General features: G+C 34.9%; 1 protein-coding gene across 2 annotated transcripts in view; it reads left to right on the top strand.

Annotated features, from left to right (window-relative positions):
- Positions 1–16,063, top strand: part of LOC120630324 (ATP-binding cassette sub-family G member 1) — a 96,342-nt gene that overhangs the window by 6,742 nt on the left and 73,537 nt on the right. The window contains exon 1 of one of the 2 annotated variants that reach the window (XM_039899517.1): positions 2,725–2,943. The exons of the other annotated variant lie outside the window; for it this stretch is intronic. The gene's annotated coding sequence lies outside the window, so the exon portion shown is untranslated. Of the gene's footprint in view, positions 1–2,724; positions 2,944–16,063 lie in introns of those variants that run through there. 2 annotated transcript variants of the gene reach the window in all.

The raw sequence follows: 16,063 nt of genomic DNA, 5'->3' as shown, positions 1-16,063 counted from the left end.
CAGAATGAATCGGTAGAACAAACTTTAAAACGAAGTAAATTGGGTTCGTTTTCAAAACTTACACTAGTTTTGAAAACGATAGCTGGCGCGTAACTCTCAGTAGAGTTTTCATGACATTCGAAATTCAAATATACTATACAATTACGGATTTGGAGAACCGATGCGGCGCGGTTCGCCCCGTAATATGCGATTAGCTTATAATTAAAGTAACCTAATGAGGCCTAAGTTGGCAGGGGCTTATGGATGGCGATAAATCATTATCATATAAGTCTAAATTTTTAGCTGAAGGTCGCAATTTTACTTTTGTTAGACCTGTCTCTTAAGTTTTCTAAGTTTTCTTCGTCAGAAGACTGGTTGTATCACCGGCACCATTAGGATAGACTTAAAACTTGTTAGGTATTGGCTGCTTGTTTCGCTACAGCGACTTAATAAAGCTGACAAAATTTACTGAACTGACTGACTTAAAAAGAATTGACATATCATTGTCATTGTCTATGGTAAGTAGATATCGGAAGTTAATTTCGGAATGAAAATCATGAAAATTGATGTTCAGCAGGACTGTTTTGTAGTTAAGCATTGGGCAAAACTCTTAAATCTAGCAACCTTGGCCCATGGATTATAACATATTAGGTACCTACCTACTTAAAGGTATATTTGGTCATAATAATTATTGTACTTGTAGGGCTAACTCTATACACAATTAATTTAACTATTTACATATTTCGTAATGTAGCATCGCAGGAACTAATTAAATTCAAAGTAAGCACTGAAGCTTTATATTATTACTTATTCTATTTTTAAGAAATGTTTTTTTGAGGTAGATTTCTTCGAAGTGGTGACCAGATATGCGTCATTCTTTTTACCGTTCGATAAGGAAATCTCTGTAGAAGTTCGAATAAATATATTATGTACTAGCTGACCCGCGCAACTTCGTCTGCACCAAATCGTTTGTTTTAATATCTTAAAAAAACATAGAAACTAATTGCAGCGCCACCTACCAGTTTCATTTCCAAACTATATTATTCGCGGCCCGACGTCGCCGTACGTGTTACGTCTTTTATCTCGGACAATATTTATCAGATTTTCAAAAATAAAAAAGAATCATTAAATTCGGTTCAAAATTAATTAATTCAAAATTATGATGAAAAATTTATAAAATTTTCATCCCGTTTCCCGAGGAAACTTATAGTTTATCGGGATAAAAATTATCCTATATGTTGACCCGGAATACCAGCTACCACTGTGCCAAATTTTATTTAAATCCGTTTAGTAGTTTTCACTTGATGCCCGGACTGACAGTCAGACAGACAAAAATTAAATAAAAATCTGTTTTGGACTCAGTATCAATTGTAAAGCATCCCCCGGTTAAAATTTTCTTAATACATTAAATGTACAGAAATCTTCCAGTTACAGTTTTATTATGAGTATAGATAGATATATTTCTCTCGAATAAATATACTTTTACCATAAATGGCTGTGGCTAAACTATATTATACTTACAAGGTCATTTAGAAATTAAGTGGTACTTTTTACGAAACAAAACTGCGACCTAAGATGCTCAATGGCCGTTTTCCTATATGCCTATAAAATAAGCATAACCAAATGATATGTATTTAATAGATTTTTTGATTTTATCTCAGCGATATAAATCTATTGAATTTGGATCTCTCGATAAATAACTGCAAGAACATATATAAGAACATATTCGCGTAGTTTTGTAATTTATGTCTGTCGAGAAAATTTCATTCATGTACCTACGGATAACCATTTGGTCAGAAATATGCTCGAGAATAACATTACGTAAAATTATTGTGCCGTGTGGCGAAGGCAGATCGGAATACAGTTGTCCACGACTCCTCTTCTTCCCGCGGGTGTCGTACGAGTTAACGGAAAACGGGCAATAGCGTCTTCTGTGCTACTACTGCAAAATGTTATGGTGGTAGTAGCCGTACCCTACCGTTGGAAGAGGCCTTTAGTCCAGTTAGACTTATAGGCAGTATACATGGATGATGATGAAACGAATAGGAGGTAAATCAAGTTTTCATTCGAATGAACTAAGTAAATTGTTTATTTCACTGGAATTTATATTGGAGTACCTGCGTCCGACAACTTTTTAACCTGTCTGTATAAATAATAATAATTATAAGATTATATCACGCAGATACTACTCCATAAGACTGAATAATTTTGTGATTAAAATGGGATCACGACCCTTTGACTCGAAAATTGGCGGTTTTTCCATCAACAAAATTTTCGCAGTGTAAAATCTTTCCCTAGAGTTAAATCCTCCCAAGTAATAAAATATGTTTAAAAAAAAATACAAAAAATCTGTCTTCAAGTCTGAAGAAGTCACAATGTGCGATAGGGGCAAAAAGAAGAAGAGAGACGAAGATGGGTGGGAACCCTGTGATGTAGTCATTATTTGAGTTTGATGCTTCGTTCAGTAATCAGTTTTTAGTTTTGTATTTTCAGACCCTTTAAGAATCTACACAGATTCACGAAGTATTTGATCAAGAGTTCAATTATTGTCACACTGAAAATTTATAATTACTGTGATTTTGATTAGCTAGGTAACGAATAGTGATTTTTCGTTTTATTTAATACACTTAACATTCATATGAATAGTAATTACATGTTGAATGTCGACGAAGGGTGGGAGTCCGCGATGTAGTGGTTGTTTGATGTCCCAAGCTTCGTTCAGCAATCAGTTTGCCACTGCGCGTGTATTGCGTTGGCTGTGCGCATTCGAATTTGGAACATAGTCGAGTGACGCCGCGCTTTTTTGCCGTGCGGTTCGAATTTCGAAAGTTTTAGTTTCGATTCGTGCGGAAAAATAGTGCGTCAGGAACAAAAAAGTGTGCATCGTTTTCTTTTTAAGATTTGGTGCATATTTTTGGTCACTTCGTTTATTGTTCGTGATTGTGTATTATAGCGGTTCGAAAGGTAAGGAATACTTTTTATATACTCTGTAATTATTTTTATTTCATTAACCAATATTTAAATAATTAAGTTATAAGATTTTAAATATTTTTTTACCTATTTTAATGATTTTTTTCTTTACGAGCCAAATTAATTTTGCTTGGGTTTATATTATTAGGCGGTATGAAAGTAGGACGTAATTGGGGTATAAATATTTGTAGGTACGTAGGTAACTGAGGTTGGAAAAACCCGAGGTTTTTTAAATCATTGCCTTGCACCTTTTTAAAAAGGTAGGAACAGCATGAAAATCCGTGTAAGGACCTGTTTCACTTTTTTTTTACTTTACGTTCAGTTACCATAGTGTAATAATGACCTTTATGGTGCGACAAATCTCCTCTGATGCTATCGTCTTCGACTATTATATATTTTTAAAGTACATACATTTTTCATACTTTAAATTAAGCCATAATACATTGTGACACAAAAATATTTATACCAATACTAAAATCTATAGTCACATGCGCATTGTCTTTTAGAATGGGTAACTAAGAAGGTATAGTTTTAGAATCCATACGCCTCTTGACGATTTCTACTCATCGTCGTTAGGTAGCAGTGGCGTACACAGGCTTTTTGACCAGAGTATGCATAAATAAGGAAGATGCTATAAAATGGAAAAATCCTTCGATTTTATGAGTATTACAAAAAAATTAAGGTAGGCAGAGCTTTTGTGCATGTATGTAGTGCACGCCACTGGTAGGTAGGTAGGTACCTACCAATTAGATAAATTGCTTTGCGATATGGCAAGATGATCCTCAAGCTTATAAAGGCACGGATCCTGTCTCGTAGGAGAGGGAATTTGAGTATTGAATTATATTTGATGTGCCAATAATTTTATTATTTACTTAAAACTCAAACAATGGATTTAAAAATGATCATTTCCTAAATAAATCAATTACCGATTCAGTGAAAGGTTAACGTAAAAAACTAGATCGGATTCGTATGTACACATTAATTATTTTTTGACGTAAATGTATTTAAATTTAGTTTATAAAGGTGTCCGTACATGTAGCAATCCGCCGCTTGGCAATCCGACAAAATAAAGGACATATCGAAAGACTTCCCGCACACTGCCAACAATGACGAAGTTTTTTTCGAGTACTTAAATTCTTGAATACGGCACACAGGCAATATTATTGAAAATATGTAAAATCATTAATATTGACGTGTGTGTAGACAACCTGTACGACGATTTGTTCGTGTATGTACAAATACCTATATAACAAGCGATCTCGAAGCTCACATGCAATCTGGAGACTTTCCAGGTGCAAATTGTATACTTGATACTCGCGTCAGTAAGTCTAGCATGAGTTTGTCTTGCACAAGTTTGCTATACCCTAACATACCACACGTAAGTATAGTGCAAATGTTACTGATGCAAGCTACATGCACATACCTAGGAACTATATACACAAGTACTGACTTGGCTCCTCAGCAACACTCCATGAAGCACTCTGTGATCTGGGCGGCCTGCTAGGCTTCTGGAGTGAGCCCGGCTGGCTGGAGTGATCCAGCGGGAAGCCGCATCAGTGGCCATACGTACAACGGACGGTTCCGGACCAACCAAGTACGGAAAAGGCCCAGGAAGAATAAGTAGTACTGACTGACTGGGGCATTCAACTTGTACATGCCACACGTCCCAATGCAATCGAGTTATGGCGATCAATCGCAATGCATGTGTGTGGACTGTGGACGGAAGTTCGAAGCGATGTATCGCTGCGATCTGTGTGCAATCGATCGCTCGCGACGGATTGCTTAGTATGTGAAGATGTTCATGTAGTTTAAATATAAAGATTCGTACACAAGACCAGTATCGGATTAATGCGCGTTATCTAATACAAATATAATTATAAATATACTACGACAATACACACATCGCCATCTAGTCCCAGAGTAAGCGTAGCTTGTGTTATGGATACTAAGATGACTGATGAATAATTTACATAAATACTTAAAATATATGGATAAACACCCAGCCACTTAAAAACATTCATGTTCATCACACAAACATTGTCCAGTTGTGGGAATCAAACCCACGGCCTTTCACTCGGAAAGAAGGGTCGCTGCCCACTGCGCCAAATGACTGACAAACTAAACCCAGACGACTAACCGACAGACCCACCTAAACGACAGACTAAACCTAAGCATTAGGCTATATGCCTAATAATTTAGGCAAGGTCTAGAAAAAAACGAACGATTTTACTACGGTGATAACTATTGGTGGAAGGTTGATGTATGCCTAGGGATCTCCTTAGATTATGCGTGTCTTTTTTAGGCATTGCCTTGTTCGTTGTTAGTGAAAACGGGCGTAAAATTGCTTAATGATACCTTACCGACAAAGACGTGCCGCCAAGCGATTTAGAGCTCCGGTACGATGCAATGTCGCGTAGAAACCGATAAGCATATTGATTTCATATATCCGCTGTACCCCTAACAGATTAGCCCGCTACCATATTGACTGCACCATCACTCACCACCAGTGGCGTGCACTGGGTTTCTTACCAGGGTATGCATGCAGCAGGAAAATTGCATAAAATGGAAAACATCGTCTTATACGGGCTATATTTCAATTTGAGGGTATGCAGTGCTTTTGTGCATGTATGAAGTGCACGCCACTGCTCACCACCTGGTAAGATGCGGTCAAGGGCTTACTTGTATTACCTATTGCAGTATCGGTCTTTCATTTTTTTTTACTATTATTTATTACGTAACAACCAGCTACATCACCAGTCCTGACGTGCCCTAGAATAAGTACAAGATACGTGGAGTAAATATTACAATAAAATATGAAGCAGATTTATTGAAACCGGCGGCGCGTTCAATTCGGCGTCCAATGTGCGAACAAAAACAGCATGTTCGGGCAGCTGTCCGATTCACTAACTTTTCGAACAAGTTGCCAACTCGTCGTCGTACAAAACACAGCGACAGTCATCTTTAGTTCTTCAGATAGCATAATACAAAGTTGCTCCCGCCTCTTAATGCAGAATTCAGCAATAGATTCTTAGTGATAAAAGGATAAAAGAGTTTTATATGTAGTATATATATACCCATTTCCGGCCCACTAGACGGCACGGTTCTCCCACATTGAGAAGGGTTTAGGTCATAGTCCACCACGCTGGCCCAGTGCAGATTGGTGGACTTCACACGCATTCTAGAACATTATGGAGAAGTCGGCTGCAGGTTTCCTTACGATGATTCCCTAAATATTCAAATAACTTAAAACGCACATAACTTAGAAAGAGGCGTGTTGAGATTCCAACTCGCCCCCCCGAACGTGTAGCCGAATTCCTAACCATTGGGCTATCACCGCTTTATATGTAGATACTTAGGTAGTTTAAATGCATATAAGTATAGTAGAGCAAAGCCAGGAAATTAAAGATTTGTAATGTAAACTTTATGGAACAATCTCCCATCTTTTACACAATATACAAAAACTATGAATTATTTACCAGATGTAAATGAAGAGATGTTTTGAAGAAAACATTATCAGTTTTGTCCAATGAAATACATTAGATATGTTGTGCATTTCATGTAGATCCAAATATGTACTTACATATATGACACTCGTTCGAAGCCGGGCTGGTCGCTCGTTGATATATATATATATATATATATATATATATATATATATAATAATATGACACACATTGAAAGGTATTTACTATTTATTTACTTGATGGCGACAGTTCTCAACTCATCGCATTTTTTGTATGGGGATAACAGGTGGGCACCGTTTAGCATCTGTTGTCTTGTGATTGATCGGAGGACGCAAAATAAAAGACGCAGGGCAGTGTGGCCCTCGCTTTAGGGTAATTAAACAAACAATAATAGTACCGTTTAGTAACCACCTACCAATTTGAATTGTAATAAAAAACATACATAAAATGGCTCATTTCGTATCTTTACGGTTAAATAAACCGGAAAACAGTTAAAAAATTTGTTGCGCAATATTTGTATATTTAAATAATAATAATAAATCTTTCTTTTCGTTTATTTTCGGTTAGACCGCGCTAATCTCTAAAACTACCAGTCGGATTTAAAAAATATTTTTATCATTTGATATAACATTATAATATGGAGAAGACACTAAAAATTAAAATTTTTACTCTTCGAGAGGTTAGATACTTTACTTAAAGATGCTTGTTTGTATAAAAGTCCGTAATTTTTCAGTTTACATCATTAAAACTTGAAATTAGTTTGTTAGGACTCGCTAAATTGTGGAAGTTTAAAAAAAACTATTCTGGACACGTAACAGGGTATTTGAAGTCACGCTACAACCCTCAGAAGCCAAATAAAAGTGGTAATAACGCAGACGGACCAGTGGCCGCGGTGGATCGGGGTAGATAATGCGACCAATAGTTATCACCTTTAGTGAAAACGGGTATCATATATGCTCTAATGTACGCATGAAAAGTACCATCTATGTGACTATTTGAAAAAAGTCATATAATATGATAGGATAGAAAAGCGGATGAAATTTTTTATGGACATTTTATCAAAAGTTCAACGTAGACGAAGTTGCGGGGGACCGCTTGTCTATAAACAATACTTCTATTTACCATTAGATTTTTTTTTATTAGCTACTAATAAATAAGCTACAAGCGGTGATAGCCTAGTGGGTAAGGCTTCGGCTTTCCTATCCTGGAGACCGAGTTCGAGCCCCGGCACGCACCACTAACTTTTCGGAGTTATGTGCGTTTTTAATTTACGCTATTTAAGTATCACTTGCTTTAAACGGTGAAGGAAAACATCGTGAGAAAACCTGCAATGGGTTGATGATGAATAACTAAGCTTATATTAAATTTTCTGTTTGATACTTAAATTACTTACTGAAATAAAATCAATACCGCGAAACATATGTTTCTCGCTTAACTTATCGGTTAATAATTAAATTTTTAATTACCGTCGAACATTAACAAATATTTTTTAATTTTTATGTAAGTATTTACATATTAAACGGTTTTGTAAAAAAGCATGTTTTTTTTTTTACAATAATGACTTTCAGGTTAACCAACCTGGCATGGTTTACTTTCCTAAGTGACGAAAGATTTTATTAATTTAAGCAGTAAAAGTTCAGTTTACATAAAACAGACTTGACCCAAATCACTGAACTATTTCAGTGAGTTTTAAGGAATAGTGCTGCCTCTATAATATTACTGAAAAAAAATTATCGATAAAAGGTTTAGTATACTGTGTCTATGTCATCTTCTATTCATTTGTGTCTTTTAGAGTTATCGTAAAATAATGTAATTCCATTTTCTTAGTGTTATTGGCCCTGCCGTACTAATAGGATGAAAATAAAATAAATTCAAAATATTTAGTATGGCCCCTACTGGCTTCGACTTATCATTACACATTCGCAACTGACATTTATAACATTCAATTCGACATTTATTGTCACGAATAATATTTATTTAAGTTGGCTTTGTTACGATATCGATGATATATATATATAGATGAAAGAGAACGGGCCCAGACATATTTCTTGATTGAATGTTATATTATCAGTTTGCGATCTTTATAAGTCTAGGATTTACAGATTAGGTATTATACTTTTATAATTTACATTAAATATTATTACAAGGTCAACTTAATCTAGAAAAAAAAAAATATAAATACTAACCTTAAATATCTTACGAAATTTATAAACATGAAAGAGGTAAGCAAACATGAGAAACATGTAAATATTACCGATAAATATACAGAGCAATAAATATTATGAATACAAAAATAGTGATGTGGAAGGATGGCAATTTAAACTAATTATATCAGCTAATTAGTCATATTGTAGTATTATAAATAATAATTATTTATTAGGACATCTGCATAATTCGCTCTAAATACTTGATAGGTTATAAGTTTTTGTGAAGGTCGAAGTTGTATAAAAGTTCTATCGATATCGATATCGATAAAGTTACTATAAGCAAATTTAAGCTTATATAGGAGTGTTTTTTCCCGCCATAGGTACTTTGATTTTTTTATCTACATATTCCGACCGATGCAGCTGATAAATATATTCGCAACGCACGATTTGTCGAACTACTCTGGCTGTTATGTCGAACACGCTAATATAGCGCGACTAAATTTCGTTAAGTTTTCTTATTTTTTTTTGTTATCGGCTCATTTTTCTTTACCAATTAACCTTCCAATGATTCAAGAATAAAAAAATAACTTTAATATTTCGCTTTATATCTATTGAGGAAATACTAAATACTGAGTACATTTAAATGGACAGAATTTTAAATTGATAACTAGATAACACTTGTCTTTTATTTGTCACCTTATGATTAATAATCTATGTGAATCCTTCAATCTTCTGCGATACAGTATTGCGCGGAAACTAGCTTAGAGTTGAACATGGGACTACTTATGACACACACAGCGTACATCATTGCACCGTATTAATTTATAACTAAAGGTGTTAAAAATATACTATAGATATGTACCTAGTTATAATTTTATTGTATAGTTTATTGATAACATTAGGGACAGATAGCGACCAGTCTGGTATAGTAAAAAATAAAAATATAAAAATAGTTTATAAAAATAGTTTATTTGGGTAAATAAAATTACTTTAAACACTAATGGCTAGAGCCTTCTTTTAAGGGTAGTATTACTACCCCTGTGTCAGAAGACACCGCTCTTCCATAACAAGAAATAAACATAAAAACGAGGGTAGGTATACAAACAAAAATATTTGAGTTGATATTAAAAATAATAGACATCTTAACAGAAGAAATTAAGTTAACTAAAAAATGAACATTAAAGAAAAATGACATTACAATATATTTAAAGTGTAAAGTAATTCGCGTGCGTGTTTGTGAGTATGCGTGAGGGTGTGAGTATGCGTGTGGGTGTGTGTGTGTGTGCGTGTGCGTGTGCGTGTGCGTGTGCGTGTGCGTGCGTGTGTGTGTGTGTTTTAACCTCTATAATTGTTTTAATATTAAATTATGCGTTTTAATAGCGATTCCACTTCATTATAATTTAATGTTAATAGAAATTTATTTAATATTTCTTTGCATGCATGCAATTTTTGCGGATATATTTTAAGTTTTCTGTTAATCGTGTTATATAAGTAACTTGATTGCGAGAAATATTGATTTCGCGCAAAAACAGTTCTGGTGCGAAGAGGTTTTGCCACAACAAATCGATTACGTTTATTTAAAGCTATAAACGGTAAAGATTTGTGCCTTCTAAGAACTATGTTCAAAACATATAGCTGCCTGACTGAAAGTATCCCAGAGGTGGAGTAGAGTTGTGAAGTAGGGAACAGATAAGATTTAAAGAACATTACTTTTAAAAGAGATCGTTGGGCTCTCTCTAGCTCAATAAATTTCGTTTTGGCTGCACCACCCCAGACTGTTATACAGTAGCATATAATTGATTGAACAAGAGTTATGTACACCGTATTCAAAATTTTTTTAGAAGCTATATGTCTCAGGCTTTTGAATATCCATATTAGTTTCCTGATCCTGTTAGAGACTAAATCTATATGAAAATACCAAGTCATTCGTTGATCTAGCACTACACCGAGGTACTTAATAGTCGAAACTTTCTGTATAACCGGGCAGTCACAGATCGCGTCATTGCGTAACTGTCCGCATGTATGAATCTTAAGTTTAAGATGTTGACCTGGTTGTGTACATTCACGGATAGTAAAACACATATATTTAGTTTTTTCTGTATTAAGCGTCAAAAGATTCCATACCAGCCACTTAGAAATGTCCCTGAGCCCTCTCTCAGCATGACTGTGAACTTCTTCCCAAGAGTTGCCAGTGAACACAATGGCAGTGTCATCTGCGTATGAGAAGATTTGTCCATGTTGTAGCTTTAGATTACACAGTTCATTGATATAGATTAAAAATAAGGTTGGACCCAAAACACTACCCTGGGGGACGCCATAATTAATATCTATCTCCCTACTAATATATCCATCAATCTTGATTACTTGGGTACGCTCACTCAGATAGCTCTTAAACAAAGACAATATCGTATCCCTTACACCAATAGATTCGAGTTTTTTGATAAGAATGGGCACCGAAACAGTATCAAAAGCTTTTCTAAGATCAAGGAAGACTGTGAGACATTTTTTATTGCTATCTAACTGTTTTACGATGAGAGTACTAAGTGCTGATACAGCATCTTCTGTAGACTTACCTCGTCTGAATCCGTATTGGCATTCAGATAATATATTGCGTTGTTCTAAATAATTAAGCAGTCGTATGTTGATTATTTTTTCAAGAACTTTGGAGATAGCAGGTAATACTGAGATCGGTCTAAAGTTACTAACATCATTAGTGGTTCCCCCCTTATGGACTGGTGTAACAATCGATTTTTTTAAGATAGCAGGAAAATTTCCTGTACTGAAGCAACGATTAACAAAGTGCGCAATGATGGGAGCAATCAAATTGTTAGCTAGTTTAAGAAATTCTGTTGGGACATTGTCCCACCCTGATGCACTACCCGTTTTTAGATTCACAAGTATGTCACTAACTTCCTTAAAATCAGTTTCAAGGAGGCCAAATGATGAATAATGGGAGTAGTTAGAGGTGATGAGCCTAGGTGGCTTTTGTTGCGGATTATTTAGAAGGATATTCTCGGCCAGTTTTTTTCCAACACCAGCAAAATATGTATTAACAAGATTAACAGATTCAGAAGGGGAAGGCTTAATACTTAGGAGATCCGTATTTTTATTTTTTGAGATATTCAGATTAGTAAAACTTTTAATGTTCTTCCAAAGTGCTTTATAATTTTTTGTAGATTTATTCAACTGGTCTTTTTCAAATTTACGTTTTAGTTTTTTAATTAAGTTATTACAATGGTTGCGATATCTTTTGTAAACAATTTTTAAGTTACCATCAAAAGAATTAGCACGAAAACTTTTCTGTAACTTATTTCTGTGCCTTATACAACGCAGGACTCCTGGAGTTATCCACGGTTTAATAATACGTTTACATTTAGGAATTATTAAAGTTCTTGTATTTTCGTCTAGAGAATCTTTAATTTTATTTGTTAATTCTTCAATTAATATATTAGGGTTATCGCAATGTAGTAGTATAGAGATGTTTTTATTAGCAAGAGTCTTGAGTGCTTCATTAAAGTCAGTAATTGTCTTGATCTTTGAACATCTATATTTGCTACCAACTATATTTGATAAGTGAAGAAGTTGCATGGCATGGTCAGTAACAGTAGTATTGAGTACAGCTATAAAAGCACTACGTTTGGTTTTCTCTAATTTAAGCATACAGTGATCCAAGCAATTATCTTCCCTAGTTGGTAGTAAATGACCTGGAAGTAAACCATGAAGAGTGAGCATATTAAGGTAATTTGTTCTATTATTGCGTTCGTACGTGTGTTCAGTAAGTTTTGAAATAATATTTATATTTATGTCACCAGTTATTGTGATATTCTTGTAGGATTTAATATTTTCTAAATGCGAGTTAAGAGATTCAATAAAACTATCAGCACTGTTATGAGATGGCGAGCGATAGATGCCTAATATGACATTGTTGTTATTTGTTACTAATTGTAAGCATGATGCATGCACTAGCTGAACTTCTTTAACATTAACATTGATTGTATTTTTAGTATAGGCAACTACACCATCATTTTGGTTTAAATGCATAGTAGAATTATGAGAGATGTAATTTCTCAGTTGAGGAATAGGCTTATTTTGGCTCAGCCAGCATTCAGTAAGAATCAAAACATCAGGTTCGTGATTTAACTGGGACAAGGTCACACAAAAGTCATCAAAGTTACGATAAATACTTCTAATGTTTTGAGAAAGGACAGTAAGACCTTTGTTATTAATACTAATATGCTTTGGAAGATCTGATATTTCACATATCACTGCCTGCGAAATTTCTGCATTGTCTAGGTCGGATTGAGTTAGTGATGTGTTATCCATAATTTAATAGAAAAAGACTGGATGCAATGACTCTTAGCATGAATTGTGTGTGGCTAAGCCACTGATGATGACGCGTGTGTTTGAACGGGACTATATCAATATTCTTGTAGTGTAATGTGTTTGATGTTTGAGTGCAAGTGTGTGTATTGTAGTAGTGTAACATATTTTTAAAAAGCAAATAAAAATTAGTTGACCAGCAGTTTAAAACTAGATTTAGTGTTAATAAAAATAAATTAATAATAACAAAGTGTCTTAGTCATGCTCCACGTAATAGGTATGAGATCTGAGCTTCATCTTTTATAGTAATGATAGGGGAGTTTTCGTCCTTTCTTACATGAATTTTCCCAAACGCTGTCCAGCAGAATCGGTATGCCTTCGTTTTCACCAGTTCACGACCAAGAAAATAAAGACGGGCTCCCTTAGGGGTAAGCTGATCTGATACAAATATAGGAGTGTCTTCTGAGGTGCGGAATCCTAGATTTTTGGCACACAATTTAGATTTGTGTTTAACATTATACATTTTACACAACCTCAAGATATCAGACTTAAGTATGGTAGAAGAGGTTTCAACAACGATTGGTGTGTTAGTAATGCCCTCTCTTTTCCCACGCACTCTATATATGTCTGTTATATTCGCATTAGTTAAGCTACTACCAACACATTTTGACAAACAATTGACCATTTCAATTAAATCTTCCTTCGTTTCATTACTTTTCTTTGGAACATTTTTTATTTCAAAATTTGATTTTCTACTTCCTCTCTGTAATTCCTCTATTTTTTCTTCTAAAACACCAATATACGTTCTGTCTTCCTTAACTTGAGTTTCCAACTTAAAAATTTTTTCTTTAAATTCTTCATTCTGTGCAGACAAGAATGCAATCGTTTTCTCAATATTTTGATACGACTGTTGTATATCCTTGAGTGTGGGGGCAATCTTTTTTAACTCTTGTTCCTGCACGGAAAAAAGTGATTTGATCATATCTCTCATCTCTTCCTGGAAGATCCTAAAATCTGCAGAGCCAACCTCATCCCGTTTTCTTTTGTATCGAAGCGATGTGAAATTTGGTGGTGTGGTGTCTTTACTGCAAATACCATCTAAGTTGGTTTCTGACAGAGATTTATCCATCATCCTTATTGGACCAGAGACGAAGAAAAAGGCACAAAAAAAAAAAAAAAATAAATAAATAATAAATGAAACAGAGAAGCAAAGAAGCCCTCTCTATTTTGCAGTATCTATGTTGTGGATGGTCTGAGCTACACACGGAACCGAAGAATGCAGAATTGTGTGTGTCTAGTTTTATCAGTATCAACGTCGCAGTACCAGGGCAGCAATAGTCGATTCACCTCCGTCCAAAATGGTTTCGAAAAAGGCGGCGCGTGAGCAGCTATGTCACACCCACCGCAAGATGGCTGCGCTGCAGGGGCGGTGCGTGTAACAGCAATGGCGTCGAGCGGGTTTTTAATTATCGCCACTACGTTTCATACAACTCCTTAACACTTATGCACGCCTAATATATTGAATGAATTACTCTACTAATTTAGAATAAAAATTATACAAAATAAAAATTGAAATTAACACAGTTTACGCGTCTACTCCTGATCGAGGTCCGAGGGGAAGAGGAATAGTGTTTGTTACTCATACTGTTTTTCATACTATGTGTTACATTGACCTAAATATATACTTATATATATTGGTTAATATAATGTCATCAAATGCATGAGTGATTATCATAGGCAATGTCGTGTTAATTAATCAAATGAGTTTACTTTTATTGCACATTAAATAAAAGTACGGAAAAATAAAATAAACATAATATACTCTTAGCGGTAACAATTTAGCGGCTTTACCGCATATAAAAAAGGTAAGTGGTAGAGTCACTACAAACAGACATCCCCGACAATTCAAAATTCAGAAGGTCTTATAAAGTAGGGCTACTTGAAATAAATGGATATAGATTGTGGTGTGTTTCCTGACTTAATGAAACTTAGTAAAATAGTTCCATTGTTTAAATCGGGTAGTACTTCTGACCCCACTAACTTTAGACCAGTATCCGTACTACCCACTTTCAGTAAAATCTTTGAAAAACTCATTTTAAATCAATTACTTTACCATTTTCATAAGTATAATTTACTTCATATTAAGCAATTTGGTTTCACACGGGGTCGCTCAACAATCGACGCAGGTGTTGAGCTAATACAAAACATATTTGAAGCCTGGGAGGAGTCACGTGAGGCACTTGGTGTGTTCTGTGACTTATCTAAGGCGTTTGATTGTGTTCAACACGAAACGTTAGTTAGGAAACTACACCACTATGGAATTCAGGGTGTAGCTCTAGACTTAATGAGTAACTATCTACGCGATAGAATTCAGAAAGTCGACGTGAATGGAAAACGGTCTAATGGATCAGTTATGAAAATAGGTGTCCCACAGGGGTCTATATTAGGACCATTTCTGTGTCTTATTTACATTAATGACCTTCCTTACCTTGCCAAGGATAAACACGGGGTAGTTCTGTTTGCCGATGATACATCACTGACTTTTAAAATAAATCGACGTGAACTAGCTTTTGACGACGTAAACAACTCTCTCGCTAAAGTGGTACAGTGGTTTGAAGCTAATAATTTGGTTCTTAACGGAAAAAAAACCAAGTGTATAAAATTCACTTTACCTAATGTTAAACACGTGAAAACCACTGTACTACTTAATAATGAGGAACTGAAACTGGAGGATACGACAGTTTTTCTAGGAATAACGTTAGATTCTAAACTTCAATGGGGCCCTCATGTAAATAATTTATCGAACAGGCTTAGTTCTGCTGCCTATGCGGTAAAGAAGATACGCCATATGACCGACGTAGAAACTGCTAGACTGGTATATTTTAGTTACTTTCACAGCATTATGTCATATGGAATTTTACTTTGGGGTAATGCTGCTGATATTAGCACTATTTTCGTGCTGCAGAAGAGGGCTGTTCGTTCTATCTACAAAATGGGTCCGAGAGAGTCATTGAGAGATAAATTTAAAGATTTTAAAATAATGACAGTGTATAGTGAGTACATATTTGAAAATTTAATGTACGTCCATAAAAACATTTCTAAATTTAAGAAAAAATGTGACTGCAATAATTTAAACATTAGAAGTAAGAATAAACTTACAGTGCAGTATACTAGGTTACATAA

Source organism: Pararge aegeria, chromosome 16, assembly GCF_905163445.1.
Source record: "Pararge aegeria chromosome 16, ilParAegt1.1, whole genome shotgun sequence".
NCBI classification, from domain to species: domain Eukaryota; kingdom Metazoa; phylum Arthropoda; class Insecta; order Lepidoptera; family Nymphalidae; genus Pararge; species Pararge aegeria.
Note: the sequence above shows the minus strand (reverse complement) of the source record. Positions and strands in the feature narration are given on the sequence as shown.